Genomic DNA, 14,310 nt, shown 5'->3' with positions numbered 1-14,310 from the left:
AAAAGAGGCAGGGAATGTAGCGTACACAGGGGCAAAGGGGAATGCATATAGGATTCTGGTGTGAAAGGCAGAAGAGATACTAGGAAGACCTATACATAGGCAGGTGCATAATATTAAGATTAATCTTAAAGAAACAGGATGGTGTGGTGGTGACTGGACTGATCTGGCTCATGATAGAAATCAGTGGAGGGCGCTTGTGAATATGATAATGAACTTCTGGGTTCTTTAAAATGTTTGGAACTTCTTAAATAGTTGAATAACTGGCATTTTCTCAAGAAGGGCTCAGCTCCATGGTGTTAAGCACTCAGCTTATCTGAACACACTTCTGTTATATGACCACTAGTCCCGAGAAGACAACAGCAGGGAGGAATACCACTCTCAGAACACTTGCTGAACATATGTCACAGGATGAATACCAGAACTTGATTTTGTGTTGTGAGAAACATTGTAAAGATCTCAGGGGAGTGACTGCCATCAAGTTACTTTAGGTTTCAACAGTTACAAAACAAACGTTTAAATGTAAGGAGTTAGTTTTAATGGCATTTAAATTTCCTTGTTGTAGCCTACATCTGTCATGGGAATATCTGTCACCATTGAGCATGTATACACAACAAACTGAAATATCAATGCAGTGGCAGAATTGTCTCATATCAGGTTAAGAACTGATATATTATCAACACAACTATTAAAAAGCCTAAGTAGAATTCAGTTAAATGCTGTGTATTCTTCTAATGCAAAGTAGATGCTGGTGTGAGATAAAAACACTGAAAATGCTACATTTCTACTGAAACAACTCTTTCACTGAATTTTATTTATTCTTCTTAATTTCAAGGTTCTGTGTTTTCAGCAGCTGCAAATGTTTGACATTCACCAAACTGCCAAAACATCTGTTCCAGCTTAACCTTTATAGTCAGACATCGCAGGTTTGTGCACTGAATTTGAAAATGATTGTCACATGTTGCTAATTTTAGTTATAATTTCATTTATACTTTAAAAATGTGTACAGTAGTTTCTGAAAATACACTTTGACTCCATGGTCCACTAAGGACCTCAGTTCGCTTTGCAGTATATGCTCTTTCTTCTATATTATTTTCATCTACACATTTTCACTTCTAGAACTTGTTAGCCTGTGTTCTTTCCTTAGTTGCTTCCATAAATTTTCCATCCATCATATACTATTAGATTACTAACACATATTGCTTTCTGAGGTGAGGTTGTTAGCCTCACACCCAAGCCCCAACATGGATCCATGCCTGGTCCCTACTCTTTGGCCTGTCTAGCTTGGGTTATTCTACCAGAAACATATGCCCTACCAGCATAGCTCTTCAAGTGTTCAGTTCATGCAAAATTCTCCATCATGTTAAGTTAGTAGACCAGTGGAGAGTTTTGAAAAATATGATTGTAATAATTTGATCAGTTGAATTAAGTGGTTAGAAATGTGGACATGTCCACTTTTTATTGACTAGATATTTCCAGTCTATAGCTGTCTCAGTTCTATTGGAAGATTTGACATTTTTAAAGAACTGGTAGTAAATCATGAAAATATTACTGGATTTATGTTTCTCATGACAGTAAATATGAAGGGTACTGTCTTCTCAAATGTGACAAAGTGTAATCTAGTACAACTTTATTGGAATTTCAGAAAAGCTTGCTGCATTCAGCTTCAGGGTTGAAAAGTTAGTAAAGCAACTGTTTGCTTGGTTTACACTTTAACGTTCAAGACGGAGGCAGTACATTCCTCCAAAAAGTAAACAAACTTCTATCACACTACATGGTGTCACTTCCCAGAAGACAGTACCTTTTTGTGTGAAAATTACTTGACTATTCATTGTTATTCTTCATGAATAAAGTTGTCCTTTTGTTAATTTAGTCAGTGACTGAAGATGAAAGTAGCCAAGAGCTCACTGCCTGAATTGCATTGCATGAATGAAATGTTGTACGAGAAGTTGTGAGAATAACCATCCTTAGTGATAATATTATTAGGCAGAACATTTCTGTGGCTTCCACTGTCTGTAAGAGATATTCTTCAAGCAATTTAATTTACTGCTTACCAGTCACATTGCCTTGCAAGACTATGACAAAAGTTACTAAGTTCAGAAATTATTTCAATTATCTAGACTTGACCTACATGCATATATAAGACCTGAACGACCAGTTGGTTGCCTGAGAAATTTTTGACAGGCAGAATTATACTCCTTTTTGTTCAACACAGTGGTTGGGCATGAATCCTGCTGTTATGAACATTTATATCATATTTTTAATTCAGGTACCATTCAGTCCTGATCTCTTATTTGAAAACATATTGATGAAATTACATAAAATTAATTTTTCTTCTTATTTTGCACTGATATAAAACCTGGTCTCTCACATTAAGCGGAAAATGTAGACTGAGGGTTGTATGAGAATAGGATGCTGAGAATAAGTGGACCCGATGAATGAATGAATGTATGAGGGGTAGGCCTTCACAGCCCTTGCACCATGACCTCAGTGGTCTATTGTGCTTCCCCTTTTTTAATTATTCCCTCAGCAACCCCGTGCTTCGGATGAAGTGCAGGATTTTGGACGTGGGGGCGTCAAAATAGTCACTTGGTTCCATAAAGTATTGACCCAAGTGACGTAGTCTTAAATAAGCTAAAGCCTCACATTCACACAGGATGTGTGTGGCTGTTTCATTTTCTGTCTGACACCTCTCACAAGTGGGACTATCACTTAGTCCCAGTTTGAACAGGTGTCCTTTGAGGTGGCAGTGTCCTGTAAGTAGTCCTACCACCCATCATAGCTGGTTCCTGTTTAGCTTCAAGAGTTCCTTTGCTCTTTTAGTGGAAGGTCCTCGTATGAGTCCCTTTGCTTGCCTGAGTCCTGTTAAGGATCCCCAGAATTTCTTATGTTTTATGTTAGTTCAGTCCCTGATTGCCTGTTTGGCAACTCCTATAGAGATGCCACAGGCTGGTTCAGGTCCTATGAACTGATGTTCAGCTCCAGTTTTAGCTAATTGGTCTGCTGCTTCATTTCCAGCAATAACCTCATGCCCTGGCACCCATATCAGTTGTACCCTGTTATGTTTGGCCAGTTCCATGAGGGTTTGGTGGCAATCCCAGACCAATTTTGAATTAATCTGGTGTTTGTCAAGCACTTTAAGTGCAGCTTGGCTGTCAGATAGAATGTAGATGTTCCTATTTCTATAGTTCCTATCTAACTTCTCCATAATACATTCTTTAATGGCATATACTTCTGCCTGGAATACTGTTGTGTACTGCCCAAGGCTGAAAAGTGGACCCAAGGCAAATGAAATAATATGAGGCTGGATAAAAGTAAAGCTATCCCTGAGACAGTCTGTAGAGGCCCACAGGATTGTGAGACATTAGGGCTCCCACATTTTCTAAACAATTGGTTCACAGATTGCTGTGAGGTTGTCATTCTTATGTGCTGGCTGCCCTTTACTCCCAGAAAGATTCTTGGTAATCAGTTCTCTTAGAGGATGAGTCAACCCCAGGGGACACAGTACTGTAGGAAAGGTTAAATCAATTGAAAAATCCAGTGACTTCAATGGAAATGAAATCTGTGACCTCTCAGCTTGTAGCATAATTCTCAACGAGCTATGCTACCATGTGCTCCATGATGCTGGATAAATCTGCATAATAAGTATGTAGCTTCAGAACTTGCAATTCTAGCCAAATATTCCTACAATTTTCAAGCCAAAGAGAAAGAGATGTGTAAGGCATGTAGCACACAGAGGGAAGAATGGACTGCATATAAGGCTTTGGTAGGAAACCCTGAAGGAAACATACTATTAGAAAGACAGAGACACAGACGGGAGGGCAATACTGAAATGGATCTTACAACAGAAAGAGGTGGTGTGAACTGCATTTATCTGGTTCAGGAGAGGACCAGTTAACATAATAATCAGCTTCTGTGTTGCAAAAAATACTGGGAATTTTTTAAGTAGCTGAGCAATTATTTGCTTCTACAAAATGACTCAAATTCAGAGAGTATTTCTTCTAAAATTTTTACGTTTATAGTAGAGAAAGTCCATGCAAATGAATTCTGCTGTTGGTGACTGGAGAAACTTAAACAGAATGAGTTGGAGTTAACCTAAAACGCTATTGTGTTCATATAAAATTTCACCAAAAGTCTTCTAGCAATTTTTTACTTGGAATGTGAACAACTATGTAGAAATAGACGTGCATTCCTTTTATGAACATCATGTGGAGAAACTAATATAATGAACAGCTGTTACTACTGCAGGAACAATTTATAAAGCCTGCACATTATGCTGTTGTTTTCAGTGTCCTATGCAATTGGAATTTAACATATTCTTACCACCATACTCAAGACCTCCTTGTGGGATTTTCAGTTCAGCTCATCTTTTGAGAAAAACAGACAGTTATTGTACATGTAATGCAATAAGCTCAGAAAGACAAAGAAAAGGGTGTACTTACACCTTTTTTCTTGTGAGGGTAAGTAAAGTAAAAAGTAAAGCTATCCCTGTACCAGGCTGTGAAGGCCCATAGGGTTGTGAGACATTGAGGATCCCACATTATCTAGACAATTGGCTCAAAGAAGGCGGTAAGGTTGTCAGCCTTACATGCTGGCTGTGCTTTACTCCCCAGGAAAATTATTTAATTAATTTCTGGTACTCATTTCTGTTAGAGACTGAGTTGACCCCAGGGCTATAGTGTGGCTGGAAGGATTAGGTCAATTGAATTGAAAAAAATCCAGTGACTTCATTGGAACTTGAACCTGAGACCTTCCGGCTTGTAGCATAGCTCCTCAACCAACTACTCTACCGCGCCCCCCCCCTTTCTTGTGAGGGTAAGTAAAAATAAAGGAAATTTTATTGAAAGATTTGACAAAATAATCACACAATATTTAGACATATTATCTTTATGTGTAATATTTTGCTTTCAATGTATTTGGCCCAATGGCCCACAAGCTTCTAGATTCCAAAAGAGTTTCCAATCATGCAAAGGTTTTTTCCATCAGATCAGAAGGTCTGAATTGGATTACTCTAAGTCAGGACTACAGTGAATGTTGGAAGAATTTAAATTCCATGCTTATTGTTAGTTTTGACAGGTTAAACACTTGAATGAAGAGCAGAAAATCACATTTTGAACACAACCTACAGAATTTTGACAAACTTGAAAGACTCAGTCTATAATGCAACATATCAGTGTCCTGCACTACTGAATGTTTCTTTCTCCTGAATAATGTTCATGTTACACAGAGGTTGCACTGTATTTGATTATTTAAGACAAGCTGACAAATCTATTTTTTAATGTCAGCACATCCAGAAAGTACTTTATCATCAACACTCACTTGCCCAACTTTAATATTTCAACCCATTCAAATATTTAATTTGCTCATATAATTATGACCACATTGAACTGTCATTCTTTCATATATTTCACTAGTTCCTCGTAATTAAAACTGGATTACACTTTAGTTTTCTTCTTTGGTGAATTCGATTTATGGAGAAGCTATGTTAATTGTGTCACAGTGTTATCACTATTGAAAAAGACAATAAAACAAACTATGTGAAAAAATAGAAAATTCATGTTGTATATATACAACTATTATTTCCACGTCTGATAAGATTAATTTCAAGATGGATTTATCTTTAGTCTTTAAGTAACGTTCATATTTAGGTATATTAATAAACAAAAAGTGCTGGAAAGAACTAATTGCCTGTTTTCCTTTAATATGACATAGACCACAATGAAAACATTGGGAAAGACATACAGACACACAGACAAGCAAGGTGATCTCATAACTCTCCTAATACATAGTTAGGGGAGGACAGACCGACAGACATCAATGTGATCTTATTAGCCTAAAAATTGGGGGGCATGGTACATTGACAGATGGACAACTACAGACATACACAGATAGCAAAGTGATCAAATAAGCCTCCTTTTATTTTTTCAAATTTACTTTAATGAATCCAACTAAATGTGAAATGAAAGAAGTGCAAGGCACTGCCTCTGTTTCCATGTACATCAAGGCATTATCCTGGCATTCAGGTAGGCAGACTGAGAAAACCTCAGTTGGGGCTGCCAGTAACTCAGCTGATATTCAAATTTAATATTATCACTATGTCCACCTGTTTCATATCTGAAATGTTTGCCTTGAAATAAACAAGAACCAAGCAATCAAAACAGAGAAAAATATCCACTTACCAGAATACTGAATAGTGACAATATGTACAAGCACCAACATTCTTAGTTTCCTTGCTACAAGAGCAGAGACAACTGAAATCATAATTAGAAGAGAATTAGAAATTTTCGTTTGAAGCAGAATTTTCAAATGAACTCAACCTAGGAAATTATTACCCTTATAGCAGAAGTTAAATTGCTAACCATTGAGCCAAGATAGAATGTAAAGAAGACGGGGGGGGGGAATTCAGAAGTTTTCCTTTCTTGTGGTTTATTTTACAAAGTTCTCAGGAGTTATATCATATAGTGTAAATTTGTAAAATGACAGATGAATTGGAAAGGGTTTGACTGGAATTGCTCACGATGTAGTTGAGGCACTATTGTAGCATTTGCCTGAAGGTACTAGGAAAACAGTGAAGAACCTAGTTTAGATAGCCAGTGTTCTAGCTGAGATTAATACTGAGCACCTCCCAAATACAAGTCTACAACACCCTTATCACTGCACTAACCTGCTCAATAATTCAGAAGTGTCACACATGATCATTGTGAGCATAACCATTTTCTTGTTCCAATTTTCCAAATCATAAACTTAAGGACTGCAGTCCTCTGAATTATGACACTGTGAAGTCTTGTAGGTGGATACCAAAATTTTGAGTGAATCTGCTCCCATCTAATTTTCTTAATATTTTTTCTTCCCTTTAGTGACATCATTTTGAATTAAGGGAATGTGAAATAGATGAACGCTGGATTAAAACAGTATCAGTATAGAGATCTGGCATTAACATTTTAGTAAGTACCCTACAACAGGTATTATTTTTAAAGTGTTTCTGGGAGTGATTACTTAACCCATTAGGTGGGGAATATGACACAAGCTGATGCTTGAAATCCTGTCCATAGTGAGTGACACATCTTCAGCCATGTGCCAAGATGTTTTTGTTTCTCTGTTCTCTGAAGGTCAGTAGAGAGATGTTACTTTCAGAATGCAGCCTTGAGTGCTTGAACCATCTAGTAGGACATTTTTCATCCAGGTTCTAATGGTAGATAACATGCATTGTGAGTCTGCAATATTATAAAGCACTTTGCTTACATACAAAATAGTGTATGCATTTTGTCTGGTGCCTGATATTTGTCATCCAGGTGCAGGCCAAATTAATTAGCTTCTAGGTTATCCCAAATATTTCTTAACTAACAATAAGTGTATAAGCTCCACACTTCTTACTGTGGAAATTGTGTGTTCTTTGTTCTACTGGTTCCCTCTAAATACAAATATGTCTAAAAAAATCCGTGATTTTAGTCCTCATGCGAACTATACCGACTGAGCGACCACCGCTTGGCAAGGTTAGTGCCAACTTTTGCGCATAGAGGGTGTCATTTGGTCAGAGAAATGAATCCCCACATCCGTTAATTTAGGTTTTCTAGGCTGGAGCCGCTATTTCTTTGAAATAACTCCTCAATTATCATCACAAGGCTGAGTGGAACCCGTTCCAGACCCACGACTTCTCAGAAAAAAATCTGGTACCACTGGGAATCAAACCCTGGCCTCTGGATCTGTAGCCAGGAACTCTGACCAATAGACCACAGAATCACATGGAAGCATGCATAAAGCAGACTGAATTTCCTCTTGCTGCTACACATGATATGATTTAACTGAGTGAGGAGGAGACGGATTTCAATTAAATTAGTTCAGGAAGTGAAAAAAACTATATCTTTAAGAAACATTGTTGATACAAGTGAAAGTGTGGGAACTGCTGCAGAGGGTGTACGAGATATATGAAGTAAACTATCAAGATCAAAATAAACAGAGAGATTCCAAGAGTGATAGTCATGCAAAAGATGTTTCCTACAATAAGGAAGACTGGGCAGCAAATGGTCATAAGAGGAACAGATTTCCACCAAAGTATGATGTCGGGATAAAGGGGGAACTGAAACATAAAAAACAATCCAAATGACATATATGAACAACTTCTTGATGACAACATATGCAGACTCATCACTGAAGATACAAACATCTCTGCTGAACAATATATATAGGAGAAAACAAAACTCAATAAAGTGAAAAAGGTGACTCAGAACATAGACTGCATTTCTACAAATACAGAAGAAATCAAACTTTGGAGGGGAATATTATTTCTGTAAGACATAGCACAAAAGCCTAAGCTAGAAAACTATTCTTCACATTACTGACTGTTGGCAGCAACAGTCTTTTATGATGACAGGGGATAGATTCTTTCTTCTACCAAAATTCATGCATGCTTTGCAAAAAAATGGACAGGTTCCTCCAAATATTTACAAAATGAAACTTGAGTCTGACCACCTGATGTAGAAGTTTTCAGACAGCTATATTCATGAAAATCAGTTGTCATAAGATGGAAATCCTTTATTTTGAGGAGGCCAACTACGATGGTAATTGTACAGCCTGAAAAAAAGACTGCACTTGGAGATGGAATGTGATGAAAGGACAGTCTAAGAGTGCAATATGTTGTGCTATGTTCTTGACATCGATATATGAGACTTCTGTAAGCCACTGAATGTAGTGTTCACCCTACCTAAGAAACTTCTCAGACAAGGTTATATTATTCAAATTGTAATTATTATATTAGTCTAGAGCTTCCTGACTTACTGAATTAACTCGAAACAGATGTTGTAGGCAAAGCAAGGTCTAATAGGGACTTTCTAGAAACTTCATGGGAAACAAACTAAAGAATGAAGAAGTGTCAGCTTCTTCCTGAAAAAAAAAATGATGATTCTGAAATAAAAGGGAAAAGGGATGTCTGTGTGCTGAGCAGCATATACAGTGAAGAGATGCAAACTGAATGTGATAAGAAGGGATATGTAAAACAAAAGAAAATAGGGTTCACTTAATGTAAGAGCGCAATGAGGGGTGTCGACCTTCCTGAAAAATATATTGTGACATACAGTATGACAAGAAATAGAATAAAAAGTTTTTCCTCCTCCTCCTCCTCCTCCTCCTTCTGTTGCTACCATTTGGAGCATATTCAGTTCCTTAACCTATCACAATCTAAATGACTGCTTGGATGGGGTCCCAGTTCGTCACAAGGCCGCTACCTAAACACAAACAGAGTAAAAGTAAAAAAAAAAAAGTAAAGTTATCCCTGTAAAAGCCATGAAGGCCCATAGGGTTGTGAGACGTTGAGAGTACTACATTATTTAGACAATCAGCTCAAAGATGGCGGTAAGGTTGTCAGCTTTACACGCTGCTTTACTCCCCAGGAAAATTATTGAATTAATTCCTGGCATTCATTTCTGTTAGAGGCTGAGTCGACCCCAGGGCCATAGTGTGGCTGGAAGGATTAGGTCAATTGAAAAAAAAGTCCAATGACCTCATCAGCACGTGAACCCGTGACCTTTTGGCTTGTCAGAGAATAAACGCAAATAGATATCCATTCATTGAGAGGGATTTGAATCCATAATCCCATGTTTGAGCGGGCGAAAACATTTCATACCATAGTCCTTGTGGCCACTGTGATAGGCTGAAAAGATACTATCAGAAGAAATACCAATATTTACCTGTATTTTATCTTATGTTCTATACAAGAAATATAGTGGCAGGAATACTAATTTGAAATTTCTAATAAATATGGTACAGAAACTGTTTCTGACAAACTGAGGACCAACTCCTACTGAGGCCCTGTAAATAAGAACCATAAAGACATTACTGCCAGACACTACTGGAAGATTCAAAGTGAGGAATTTTCATGATGTGAACAGGCAAAATGAAATATGCCAGCACAGATGTGTGGTCTGTACTGGAAAGAAAGAAAGAAAGAAAGGAAAGCCACAGTATGGTACATATATAATGTATACATCATCTATTGTGAGGGAAGATTACACTATGCATGGCCTGCAACTAAACTCTTGAGGCAAGAAGAGGCTCACACAACTTATTCCTGAGAGGGTTGTTGGTGGTACTGTGTCAAGTGCAAGCAGTATTCCTGTTATAACCCATGCTAGTGTTTCTCATTTTTAGCTTAAATTCAAAACCACAGAGGTGTTTAACATATATTAAATGCAGTGCTGCAGATTTGGAAGTTCATAAACAAAAGGCAGAATCAACCGACTCAGTATATATATTTCACAACAATATCAGAGGACTGAGAAGCAAAAGTGATGAATTAATATACTCTTTTCAAACAGACATCATAAACCTGCACATATTATGTTCAAGTGAGCATCACATGGTTGAACAGGAGTTGCTGCAGCTCACAATGAACGGTTACCTATTAGGTTCCAGCTTTTGCTGGAAAGACGTACAGAGGGGAGGTGTATGTACTTTTGTTGGGATAGAAAACAATTAAGTAAAATTGATATTTCTCATTAATGCAAGGAGTAGGATTTTGAAATGTATGCGATTCAATTAGTAACTAAAACATCTAACCGAATTATATTAAGCTTGTACGGGGTTCCTTCAGGAGACATAAATGTAAACTATTTAAATGAAAATAACTGTAAAAAAAAGTAATCGCTTTACTAGACATACAATTTGTCACACAGACAGAAAACAAAAGATTGATATATAACATGTAATTTAACCCAAAGTACCTACTCAAACTAGGGAGCTATAAAGCATGAAGGTCCCCAGGGGACTATTTTAGGGCCTCTACTTTTCCTAATTTATATACATGACCTCCCTCCTACATTAAACACCTCATCGATATTCATAATATTTGCTGATGACACTTGTGTCAAATTTCTAGTAAAAATTTAGATGATTTCTGCATATTATGGAAAAAAATTCTCTCTCAAATGAGTAAATGGTTTTCTGAAAAAAAAACTCTACCTGAATCTAGAACAAATGTAGTAAAATTTATAACAAAAACTCATTACAATGTCCATTAAACATTGGATATAATGATAACTATATAGAAGAGGCAGTAAACACAAAATTCCATTGCTTAGAAATTGCTTATCATTTAAACTGGATAAATCATATTGATCAGTTGGTTGCAGAGCTGAATAGAGCATGTTATGTAGTTAGATCTATATCATATATCAGCAATATTGACACTCTCAAATTAGCTTATTTTGTTTACTTTCACTCTTTAATGAAGTATGGAACAATTTTCTGGGGTAATTCATCTGACAGCAGAAAACTATTTACAATGCAAAAGAAAACTGTTTAGACCAATGCAGCTGTACACAGTGTTAACATAAGACACAAACACTAGCTCAATAAACCAAGTGCTAACCTCTCATTCTTTCAGAAAAGCATATATTATGCTGGGACAAAAATTTTCAATAATCTGCCATCTGATTGCTAAAGTTTTATGAATGAAAAAGCACTGGTTAAAACAGCAGTAAAACGATACTTAAATACACATTCATTCTACTCTGTTGATGAATATTTGGTGTCTAAAAAATCTCTCATCCATTTAAAGGTTATGTAAATGGCACAAGTTGACAGTATTGATATATGTGCGGATGTATTTTGAATTGCTTCATGTGTAGCCACTGTGTTTTCTTGTGTGAGCACTTCGGTTGTACTGTACATATGTTTTTGTATTTATATGACATATTCCACATCCTACAGTCATTTTGACTAACTATTAATCCAGGGAATGCACTGTAATGCATACAATGTCTATAATGTTTTCTTGCATCTAGTGCCTTGTTTCTGATTGTATTATTCCCTTCAAATGCAGTAGGTGAAGGAATAAAAAATAAATAGTTTCAATACAGTAAATAGTGTAGATATCACAACTGTGCATAAAAGTGACTTACAAGGTAATGACATAAGCTCTACAGAAACAGAAATCAGGAGTCAGCTGAGGTGATTATTTCTGTAACAGTTATTGATAAAATTATAAACTATATCATATATGAATGTAAACAAACTAAGCATTTATGTTCACAATTTTTGGCAAAAGCTCCCTTCTATGCCTCTAGACGTCACTGTGGTAGCTTGACTGTTGGGACCTCTTGGAGGCTACAGTGGAAACAACTTCAAATAAAGGAGCCCAAATGAATTAGAATGGAAAATGTACTTTGCCCATCTGGTGTCCAAATACAGAATGAGTTAGAAATTGACAAACCAGCTGAGGTTGATGGCATATATGACTGAAGAGTGGCATCAGAAACCAAACCAACCAGTACAAAGTTCTGAACCATGCATCAAATTTTCACTGTGTGAATGTGTATTATGTTACACTGCAGACAGTGTGGTTCATTTATGGGAGTTTGTTTATGATTTATGAGCAGTAGGCAGTAATTATCAGTGTCACGAGCCATTTGTTCTCAGTAATAAGTTAGTCAGCAATGTGGCAAGACATGGTTTACTATACTTTAGAGCAACCTGTATTTCTGCATGACACCTACATGAAATATGAATCTGCTGGAAATTGCCAACGAAAATTTTGATGTAAATTTCGTGATAAGAGAGTTCCCAGTGGAAAAAAAATCCATCATTTGGTGAATAAACTTACAACAGCACTCTTAATAGACAAGAAAACAAAACATAAGCGTTGACTGCTTACTGAGGAGAAGTTAGAGGACACAGGGACCAGACTTGAACATACACCTAGAAAATCAATGAAATGTCTAGCTCAAGAGACTGGAGTGTCAAAGTGTAGTGCAAGAAGGGCAACAAAGTTGATGAAGGTTAGACCTTATAAAACAACAGTAATCTATGCCTTGCAGCCACACTATTCAGCTAGTAGGGTTCTTTTCTACAGTTGGTTTGTGCAATCTGTTGTCAAAGGTGAGATCGATCTGCAATTGACATTCTTTTCTGATAAACCGTGGTTTCACTTGCTAGGATACATAAATATGAAAAATAATAGCTACTTGAGTTCATAGAATCCACATTTAATCCATGAAACCCATCTTCATCCAGTGAAATTTGGTGTCTGGTGTGGTGTAAGTGCAAAAAGGATTGTTGGTACTGTGTTTTTTAACAAAACAATTAACTGTGAAAGACATGTATGGGTTATTCTCAGGCAGTTCTTTCAGAGTTAACAGAAGAAGAAAGACTCTATGGCTGGTTTAGCAAGACTGAGCTACTGCCCACAGTGCACATGTGTCTATGCAGGTTTTATTTGATGTCTTCAGGGACAGAATAATCAGCAGTGATATTTGAACAAGATGTTGACCTGATCTTAATCCTTGCTAATTTTTCTTCTGGGGTTGTTTGAAGGACAAAGTTTACAGCAGTAATCGTCGAATGGAAGAAGAAATGAAAGGAAATATTTGTAGGGAAATTTCAAATATTCTGCAGAGCATCATCAGAAGGCAAATCAAAACCTATTCCACTGGTGCGAGGAATGTCTACATGAAAAAGGACAGCATTTTCAACATCTCCTATGATCATTAAATAAAGGTAAGAACTTCCTTTCATTCCAAATGTAATCAGCATGCTGAATCATTGGTAAAATTAATGTATGCTTTGTGGACACCAGTATGCTAGTTGCTGTGAAACTCAGAGCCATGAACATGTCAAGTAATGATGAAGAAAGCAGTCTTCTGAAGCCGCACCATAGCTCAAGCGGTTAGTCGCTGGCTTCCCACCGCGGCAGCCCTGGTTCGATCCTGGGTCTGGTAAAGTGGGATTTGTGGTGGACCAAGTGGCGCTGGGGCAGGTGTTCTCCGAGTACTTCGGTTCCCCCTGCCAATCTTCATTCCACCAATTGCTCCACCAATGGCAAACCATATTTGATAACACCAACAAAGATGTGAATGATATTTTTAATTCTTTTTTGAATACATGCCTGCAGATTTTTTATTCATGTTTCCCTAAAATAAAAGTCTATGAAAGAAAGTCAACTAATCAATGGATAACAAAAGGCATAATAAATTCTTGCAAAAGGAAAAAGGAGCTATACTTGTTAATGAGGTCTAATAATGATGAGAAACTGAGAAATTACTATTTAAGGTATAGTAAGATCTTATCAAAAATAATAAAAGCTGCCAAAAAGTTGAACTACAATAATAAAATTATCTATGCTCACAATAAGATTAAAGCAACATGGAATGTTATAAAAAGTGATATGGGAGTAAATAACAACAAAACTGATAAACGAGATATAGACACAAATTGTGAAGAAGCTTCCATAAAAATTAATGCTGAGAATTTCAACGATCACTTTTTAAAAATTGCTGAAAGTATCTCTGGTAAAATTAAGAGTAATAATAGTTTAAATACTAA

This window comes from Cryptotermes secundus, unplaced genomic scaffold (genome assembly GCF_002891405.2).
Source record: "Cryptotermes secundus unplaced genomic scaffold, Csec_1.0 scaffold321, whole genome shotgun sequence".
NCBI classification, from domain to species: domain Eukaryota; kingdom Metazoa; phylum Arthropoda; class Insecta; order Blattodea; family Kalotermitidae; genus Cryptotermes; species Cryptotermes secundus.
The sequence above is the reverse complement of the archived record's forward strand: the minus strand, read 5'-3'. Positions refer to the sequence as shown.